The following is a 10,504-nucleotide window of genomic DNA, read 5'->3' on the forward strand; positions in this document are numbered from 1 at the left end:
TTTTGGTGGGACGTTTGATTAAGTATCTTTACCTCACCAGGTTCCAGACAAATCTATAAGATTATTTCCTTGCCAACTCCAGAGCCTACCCCACCTCCTCTTGGTCTCAAGTCTCAGCTTAAATGCCACCTCCTTACAGAGGCCTCCCCTGACCACCCTGACAAGTGCCACCCCCAATATCGTTTTTATCACTACCCCCTCTTTATTCCCTTCAAAACACTTTCTCCAAATTGTGATTACATATTGATTTGTGCATTTGCGTTTTTTTCTGCCTCCTCCACCAGAGTGTAAACTCTACCAGGCCAGGCAATCTGTTGGGTTGGTTTCTGGTTGTAGCACAGAACAGGTGCTCCGAAAATATCTGTTTGAATGAAAGTTCAACTCCAGAAGTATTTCCCCAGAGGGATTCTAATGAAACCAAGATTGTTAATGGACAGAAAAGTGCTCATAGTATAATACTGAGTTCAAAGAAATAAAAGGTACAAACCTGGATATAAAGAACGACCCCCAATTTTGTCTGGGAAAAAAGTCAATGCAGAGAAAAACGTCCGCAGGATACATGTATAAATGTGAACAGTGGTGGGATTATATGTGATTTTCATTTTCTTCTTTTTGTAGATCTGTGTTTTCTGAAGTTTCTGATTGAGTATTTATTATTTTTGTAATAAGAAAACAAGTTTAAATATAAACTAGTACATGTGCATTGAAAGAAGGCCTAGAAGGAAATGTGCAAAAAATAACAATAGTGGGTGATGGAGCTGTAGGTGTTTTATATTGTTTTCCTTATGCTGTGTATGTTGCCAACTGACTACAAGGGGACATTTTTAAATTATAATAATTTAAATGTAATTTTAATTAAATATGATTTAAAATAAATAAATAAATAGAAATTGAACAAAGAACTAAAGAATCCCACCTTTACCAGGAATGCTTTCGTTTGTTGGTTCTAGGCTCAATGAAGTCTTGTGTTCCTATGGCGACAGCTTTGGGAAAGAGGATGGTTAGGTGATGGTCGTGTGATTTCACGCTTGTCACAGAAGGGCAACATGGGACCATCCGTAGAGGTGTCGTATCAAAATCTCTCATTTTAACTCACTCCTTAAGGCACACACTTATATTCCATTGCTATTTGTATTACTGTTTTTTAATATATATTTTTAAATTTCAGAAGTAATAGTGTACAGACTTATTTAACAGGTGAAACCAATCTTAATAATCTTTTCCCACCTGCCTCCATTTATACCCCATTGACGTGACCAGGGTTGCAGCCTAAGTATCTATACTTTTACCTCTTTGCCCACACTCTTACACATATTTATGGGTAAATATAACTACATGTATATATAGGGTTTTTGAAACACAGACTTTAATTTTTTAGGACCGTTTTAGATTTCCAGAAAATCTGAGGCGATAGAGAGTTCCCATTTACTCTACACCCGCTTTCCCCTATTATTGACATCTTACATAAGTATGGTACATTACTACAATTATTGAACAAGATTGATACATTATTATTAACTAACATCCACAGTTTAAGATTTCCTTAGTTTTTACCTAATGTCCTAGATCCCATCCAGGATAGCACATTACATTTAATCATCATGTCTCCTTAGGCTCCTCTTGGCTGTGACAATTTCTGATATGTTCCATGTTTTTGATAACCTTGACAGTTTTGAGGAGTACTTCTCAGGTATTTTGTAGAATGTCCTTCTGTTGGGATTTGTCTGATGTTTTTCTCATAATTAGACTGGGGTTATGGATTTTGGGGAGGAAGACCACAGAGGGAAAGTGTCATTTTCATCATGTCATATCAAAGGTATATACTATCTACACGACTTACTGTTGATGTTGACCTTGACTACCTGGCTAAAATAGTGTTCATCAGGGTTCTCCACTGTCGAGTTACTCCCCCCATGCGCACTTTACTCTTTAGAAGGAAGTCACTATGTACAGCCCACACCTAAGTAGTGGGGACTTACGCTCCCCTTCCTTGTGGATGGAGGGTCTATATAAGTCATTTGGAATTCTTCTGCACAGGGATTTATCTCTTCTCTCCCATTTATGTATTTATTCAATCATTTATATCAGTATGGACTCATGGATATTTCTTATTTATACTTTGGGTTATAATCCAATACTTCTTTATTTACCCTGTTGCTCAAGTTTTCCCAGCTTTGGTCCTTGGGTGCTTGTATCTATAGGATTTTATATAAGGTTTCCTGTTTGTTTGTATTATTTCAAAATTAGGTAAACTGTACATATTACTCTATAAATTGATTTTCCACCTAAAAATAAAGTACATGTATATCCCTCTGAGTAAAATAATAAAGATCTTCCTCATTCTTTTTTAGTAGCTATGTAATATTCCATATTGATCATATATATAATGGATTCTGCTGTTCCCCTACTGGTGGACATTGGGTTGTTTCAGGCTTTTCAGACTCTTTTTTTTCCCCCCCTCCTCATAGCCCCAGTACAAGGTTGTATATCCTAGTTGTGTGTTGTTCTAGTTCATCTGTGTGAGCTGCCACCACAGCATGGCAACTGACAGATGGGTGGTGTGGTTCCGTGCCCCAGAAGCGAACCCGGCCACCAAAGCAGTGAGCACCGAACTTTAACCACTAGGCCATCAGGGCTGACTTTTATTATTATTATTATTATTTTTGAAGAAGAAGAAGATTAGCCCTGAGCTAACTATTGCCAGTCCTCCTCTTTTTGCTGAGGAAGCTTGGCCCTGAGTTAACATCCGCACCGATCTTCCTCTACTTTATATGTGGGACGCCTACCACAACATGGCTTTTGCCAAGCAGTGCCATGGCCACACCCGGGATCTGGACCGGCGGATCCCAGGCCTCCGAGAAGCGGAACGTGTGCACTTAACCACTGCGCCATTGGGCCGGCCCCTTACTATCTTTTTGCTAACTATAAACGATACTGCCGTAAACATTCTTGTACTTATTCAGGAATTATAGGATAGATTCCTCAAAGTGGGAATGCAGAGTTAAAGGGCATGTATGTTTTAAATTTTAGTAAATGTTATCATCTTATTCCCCAAAAGGATTGTGACAATTCACCTTTCCAGTAGCAAGGAATGCGATTGCCCTTTTTTTCCCACATTCTTTTTAGCACTGGATGTCATTTCTCTATTTTTATCAATACGATAGGACAAAATGCTCTGTCGTAGTTTCTCTAATTGGAATTTCCCTGGTCAGTAGACACGGTAAGCAGTTTTTCACATTTATTGACAATTCGGGTTTCCTCATCTTGGAACTGCCTGTTCATATCCTTTTTTTTCTGCTTTATCTCCCCAAACCCCCCAGTACATAGTGGTATATCTTAGTTGCAGGTCCTTCTAGTTGTGTCATGTGGGACACCGCCTCAACGTGGCCTGACGAGTGGTGCCATGTCCCCGCCCAGGATCTGAACCAGTGAAACCCTGGGCCGCCGCAGCAGAGCATGCAAACTTAACCACCGGGCCACAGGGCCGCCCCTGCCTGTTCATATCCTTTGCTCACTTCTCACTTGGACTGTTTATCTTTTTTTCACAACAATTTGTAGAGGCTTTTTTGTATAGTGGGAATTGTAAACCTTTGTCTTTCATATGTGTTGTAAGTATTTTTTACCAATTGGTATTTATTTTTGACTTTGTTTTTGGTATCTTCTGCAGTCCAAAAATATGTGGGGTTTTTCTTGTAGTTAAATTTGCCAAGGCCCCTGGATTTGCCTTATTTTAGAAGGCTTGTCTCACCCAAGGTTTTATAAATGTTTTCCTAACATTTCTTCTAACACTTTTAATTGTGGCCTTTTAGAAAAGATTTAATATTGTACCATTTCAGGTAAAATGTGAGACTCTTACAACAATACAATTCCATTTACACTCCCAATTTTGTCCTTTCTGCTATTATAATCTTATATTTCATGTGTATATACAAACCTCACAATACAATATCACTGTTTGTGCTTTAAACAGTTGTCTTTTAAAGAAAATAAGAAAACATAAAAGACAAATTTTTCCGGTTTTATTGAGATATAATTTTTAAAAATATTTATCTACATATTTATTATTTCCAGCGCTCTTCATTCCTTACTGCAGATCTGAGTTCCATCTGGTATCATTTCCCTTCAGCCTGGAGAATTTCCTTTAGCATTCCTTATGACTGGCAATGAACTCTCCCAGGTTTTGTTTATCTGAATGTGTCTTTATTTCACCCTCATATTCAAAGGATGTTTTTACTGGATAGAATTCTGGATTGACACTTTTTCTATTTCAGCACTTGAAAGATCTTGCTCCAGTGTCTTCCAGCATCTGTTTCTGATGAGAAGTGAGTTGTCCTTTGTATGTTTTCCTCCTGTATATAAATACGTCTTTTTTCCTCTGGCTGCTCTTTAGATTTTCTCTGTATCTGTGGTTTTCAGCACTTTGAATATTATGTCCCTAGCTATTTGTTTGTTTGTTTGTATTTATCCTACTTGAGATTTGCTGAGCTGCTTGTATCCGTAGGATGTTTTCTGCCAAATTTGGGGAATTTTAGCCCTTACTTCTTCACGTAGTTTTCCTACCCCCTCCTTTCTCCTCTCCTTCTGGGCTCCCATTACACGTAACTTACAGTTTGATACTGGCCCACGGGAAACAAAGATTCTGTTCATTTTTTTCCCCAACTGTTTTCTCTCTGTTTTTTAATTTAGATAATTTTTATTGATCCATCAAGTTTTCATTTACCCTGCACTTTTTAATCTTTTGTTAACTTCATATGGTGAATTTTTCTTTTCAGATATTGTACTTGTCTGTTCTAGAAATCCCATTTTTTATATTTTCCATTTCTCTATGTTCCCTCATTATGTCCATTTTTTTTCCTTTAAATTCTTGAACATGTTTATAATAGTTGTGTTAAATTCTTTTCTGCTAATTCCAAAATCTAGGTCCTCTTAGGGTCTTTTTCTATTGACTTTTCTCTAGATTGTGTATCTCATTTTCCTGAATCTTTGCCTTATTGTATGGTAAACATGAATGACACATTGTAGACAGTTTGGATTTTGTTTCATTCTTTTCAAGGGTTTTGAGTTTAATTCTAGTGGGTGGTTAAATCACTGGTGGAGCCTCTTGCTCCTATCAGGTTTGATTTTCAGTTTTGTTTGGGAGGGTTTATTTTGGTTTTGTCTTTGGTCCTAGGGCATGGCCCTTGCTTTAGGATTTAGTCCTTACTCCTAATGCATAGCCTTTTGGGGATCTCAGCTGAAGGCCCAAAATGTTCAGCACATCCACTCTGGCTGGGCTTGAACTCCAGCATGTTCCAACATTGAGCAAACTCTGGTGTGTCTGTTAGCTCTCAGCCCTGAGCAATTGTTCTCTGCTAAAACTCACAGAGTCTCACTCTGTACACACACAGCCCACAGCCCAGCCTTCTTTGGCCAAAGACTCAAGAAGAATTCCTGTGTAAACTCCCTCCTCCCACCCGTTGTTGTGGTACTCCCTCCGCTTCTGTACCCTGACCTGTGAGTCCTGCTGCTTCAGCAGCCCTAAATACCGATTTCTGCCTCTTCAGCTCAGGGAGACTGCTCCTTTGCTTGGGATCCACCTCTCTCCACTGTAGCTGGGAAATTGTCCTCAGGCAGAAAGCCAGGACAAACATGGGGCCCATCTTGTCTATTTCCCTTTTCTCAAGGCTCCTAGTCTGTGTTGCTGTTTTCCATCACCTCTGATCTCATCCAGTTTTATAGTTGTTTAGGATTAGAGGATTAGTTAGTGCCTCATCATTGGAGGTGGAAGTCCTTCTTTCTCTGTCTTTTTGTAAACATCTTTTTAGAGGTATAATTGACATAGAATACATTGTATATATTTAAAGGGTACAACTGATGAGTTTTGATTTATGTATATTCCCATGGAACCATCACTAGAATGAAGAAATGAAGATAATGAGCATATCGATCATCCCCAAGTTTCCTCTTGTTCTTTAAAATTCAAGCCATCTCAGCTGTAAAACCATCTGAACTGGTACTTCTAAAATGATCGATGCTTACTTTTCCAATCTCTATTATAGTTATCAGTCTATTTAGGCCTTCTTTCTCTTCTTGGGGGAATTGTAGCATTTTATTTTATTTTGTCAGGAAGTTGTTATTTCCTCCAGATTTCCCAATTATTTGGCGTAGAGTTACTCATAATAACATTTTGTAATTCTTTTAATTTCTATTATTAGTGGTTATATTTCCTTTCTTGTTCCTGATTACTGTTAATTATTATTTTTTCTATCCTTCACTCCTTGTTCAGACTTGCCAGGATATTTTTCCTTTCTATTTTATTGGCCCTTTTAAATCGTTTCACTATTTTTGACAAATTATTATTTTGTTAGTTTTAGATTTTAATTTGTTTTAGAATTTTCTTTCTACTTTATTTTGGTTTATATAGTTCCTGTATTAATTTTAAAATTTGAATATTTAATTCATTCAGCTTTTTTTAAAATAATAAAAACCTTTAAGACTACATAATTTCCTCTGAGTGAAGCTTTAGCAGTATCCTTATGGTTTGGGCATGGCTTTATTCATAAGATTATAGATGATTTGAAATTTCACTTTTTCTTTTTATTTAGGAGAGTGTTTCTTAATTTCTGAATGGTTACATTTTCCTCCTATCTTGGTTGCTGATATTTAGTTTTATTGGATTGTGTTCAGAGAATGCAGCCTATGTAATCTCTACTATTTGGATTATTTAGAAGATTTTAAAAAATATTCTTGTATTTTTTTTTACTACAATTCTGTGTTTTTTAGTATATTCACAATGTTGTGTATCTATCTCCACAGTCAATTTTATAACATTTTCATCGCCTCAAAAAGAAATCCCATACCTTTTAGCAGTCATTATCCCACCATCAGTGTTGTCCCAGGTAACCACAAATCTACTTTCTGTCTCTATAGATTTTCCTATACGGGACATTTCATATAAATGAAATAATACAATATATGGTCTTTTGTGACTGGCTTCTTTCACTCAGCTTAATGTTTTTAAGGTTCATACATATTGTAGCAGGTATCAGTACTTCATTCTTTTTATTGCTGAATAATATTCCATTTTATGGACACATTACATTTTATTTATCCATTCATCAGTTTATAGACACTTGAATTATTTCCACTTTTCACCTATTATGAATAATGCTGTTTTCTTTTTGTTTGCATTTATCTGATATATCTTTGGCCATCTATCTCTTTTTATTCTTTTATTTTTAATTATTCTTGGTCACATTGTTTAGGTGTTTTTTTCCCTTGTTAAGATTCAGCTAGATTTTTTAAAAATCCAATTTGACAATCCTTTTTTGAAAGGGGAATTCAGCCTGTTTATTGTGTGATAATGGATATATTGGATGTTATTCTTTTCATACTATTTTATGTTTACTATTTATTCTACTTTATTTTTTCCTTTTCCTTATTTTTGCTGCCTTAATCAAATTTCCCCATCCCCCCTGTTATTTTATTTTGTTTTTTCTCTGAGGAAGATTTGCCGTGAGCTAACATCTGTTGCCAATCTTCCTCTTTGTTTCCTTTTGCTTGAGGAAGATTAGCCCTGAGTTAACACCTGTGCCAGTCTTCCTCTACTTTGCATGTGGGTCACTGCCACAGCATGGCTGATGAGTGGTGAGGGTCTGCACCTGGGATCCAAACTGGTGAACCCCTGCTGCTGAAGGAGAGTGCGCCAAACTTAACCACTAAGTCACTGGGCCATCTCCATCTCCCTTTATTTTAGAAGCTCTACTAAGCTTTTCAATTCTATTATGGTTACCTTCCCATTGCCAACATCGTAATCAAATGTATATTTATTTAACATACCACAATTAAATAATGACCAAGTCTTTAGAATACTTTTATTTCTCTATTCTGCCCCCTCTCAATACCTTGATTTTGCTAAACTAGATTGACATTTCTAGTTCAGGATTTTAATTAGATTTCTCTTTAGTTCATTTCTTCTGTTTGGAGCATACTTACTTAGAACAAATAATACAAGTTTTTGGACACTTTTACAACTTTCTCGGAAGAAGGCTAAGGACAGAAAGTGAATTATCTTTCAGCAAAGTGCTATTTGCTTTCTACCCCAAAAAAGACTGCCCAGGCTGACCATATTCATGATCTCTGTTGAGCAGGATGTGTGTTGATGTTCAAGAATAATTTTCTCTTTCAGGATGTCCTTAGCATGTGCACTCTCCCTCCAGCCTAGGGGCACTGGTGGAGACTGCAGACGTGTGCTGTGCTTTCCTCTGCCCTGGCTTTGCTCATCTGCCTGGAATGTTTTTTTCTCTTTCATCTTTCTCCATCTTCCCAGGCCCATCTCTTTCAGAGCCCTTTTCTGACCCAAACCAGATGCGAGTGCTTCTTCCTCTGACCCCTACAATGTACCTTGTTTATATCTCTCTGACACTTACCTCATTCATTGGCCTTGTATTACTGAGGTTTGGGTATTTTCATACCTTCACCTCTCTCCTCTTTTCTTCTGGGAGTGAGGGGACAGGGGAAGGTATCTTGTCTTTGAATTCCCAGTGCCTAGCACAGTCCCTGGCAGATAATACATACTGAACTGAAAAGACTAGAATGGATTAAGGAATCATCCACGTGAATGGCAAAAGAAGCAGATTTTGATTTAGTGAAGACTTTTTTTTTTCTTCTTCTCCCCAAAGCCCCTCCCCCCCCAGTACATAGTTGTATATTCTAGTTGTAGGTCCTTCTAGTTATGCATAGTGAAGACTTTTGTGTACCTTTATTTTTTGCCGTTTGTAGAGAAGAATTGCCCTCATTGTGCCCTAGATGTGCACATTCTCGAGAATCCCCTTTCTAAAAGCAAAACGTGTATCACTCACTAATGATCTTAAAAACTCTCCTTCATCCAGGGCTTCCCACTCTCTACTGCTACAGTATCCCAGGAATTTTGATCTGTTCAGAAGCTAAGCTTGAAAAAGTGGTAACATGGATTTTTCATGTATCATTATCCTGTTACTGCTCGTTCCATCAACCAGATGCAAGTGTTTAGCTCTCAATTACTATGGTGTCTGTAATAAGGTATAAATGCTCATTTAGAAAAAAAAATTTTCAATACCTCTTCTGCTTCTTCCTTAATTTTTTTTTCTGTATCCTTGTTTTTGTTTCCATGTGTTTAATAAATATGTTTCAAGAGTTTGCTGTAGCTGCTCCCATGCTGACGCTGGAGAAATATACTGCTCCTCCCTCACTGGCTCATGGGTTAATGGCTAGTCAGATAAGTAAACAAGCAGAGTGATTTCGCTCTGATGGGGTGGGAGCCTGTGATTGGGGAAGGCAGAGGCGGTCCCCTACCCAATCTTGAGTACCAAGGAATGCTTCTCAAAGACTATAGGGACCAGAAGACTGTGAGGATGAGGGAGGTAGCCAGATGTGGGTGGTGAAGGAAAGGGTGGGAGAAGAGTATGCTGAGCATAAAAAATGAGTGTCAGAGAACTGCACATTTGTAGAAGTGCAATTATTTCAGAATGGTTGGAGTGTCCCTGCAAGAGATGAAGCTTTTCTGTCTTTCCTCGTTTCATTTTTAACTTTTTTTTAGAAATACAGTGCTAAGGCACTAGTGGTTTAGCCATATGGCAAAACAGGGCCTCTGTTCTGCTTAGTACCAAGCAGAGCTGGGCTAGCTGTGGCTCTTAGGAGCTGAGTTTAAAGGTCTGGCATTGGCCTCCCAAGCTAGATACTTCATAGGTGCAGAGACAGTGTCTGATTCACTCTCTGCTCTGTCCCCAGTGCTGGTACAGGGCCAGGCAGCAGTCGGAGCTCAGTAAATATTCGTTGGATGAATACGATGGCCACCCAGGACCCTAGGGAGATGACTATTACTCTTTGGCACACTCTTGACAGCTTGGGGCCCCCAAGGTAGGTCCTGGGGTGTCTTTGAGCAATGAAGTAGTTAACTTAGCTGCAGGCCTCCTATGATACATTTGCTAAGGAGAACCTCCTCACAGAGCAGTGATACCCTTGATATTGTCAGCCAATTAATTCCTTAGGTACTCCAAGTTAGGAAAGGCCTGCTGATTTGATTTTATCTGTCTTTTAAGACTGATCTTTGATCATATCCCATTCCAGCTGGACTTCCTCTCCTCTTCTTCCCGCCTCCATTACTGATGGTGCAGGATCTAATTACCTCATCACCTCTTAATTTATTTATGAAAGGGCTGAGGTTAAAGAAAAGAAGAACGAAACTCCTGGCCCCTTTGGGGACCTTTGTAAAAGCTTTTCTGTCCCCATTCTCTCCCTTATGCCTGATAAAACCTCCTTTTCTGTCTATGGCAAGTTGGAATTGTTCTATTTACAAATTCATCTAAATGAACTTCCCTCTCAGGGCTGAGTGGAGCCCAGCCGTGTGGGTTAGGCATAGCCTGCTGAATCCCGATGGATCAATCAATCAACAAGAATTCATTGATCTTGCAGGAAGCAGCTTTCAAAACCAGTGCACAGCTCCTAGACGTCCTGGCTCCTTCACAAGACACTTGGGTAAGTGGGG

Source organism: Equus quagga, chromosome 15 (genome assembly GCF_021613505.1).
Source record: "Equus quagga isolate Etosha38 chromosome 15, UCLA_HA_Equagga_1.0, whole genome shotgun sequence".
Classification (NCBI taxonomy): domain Eukaryota; kingdom Metazoa; phylum Chordata; class Mammalia; order Perissodactyla; family Equidae; genus Equus; species Equus quagga.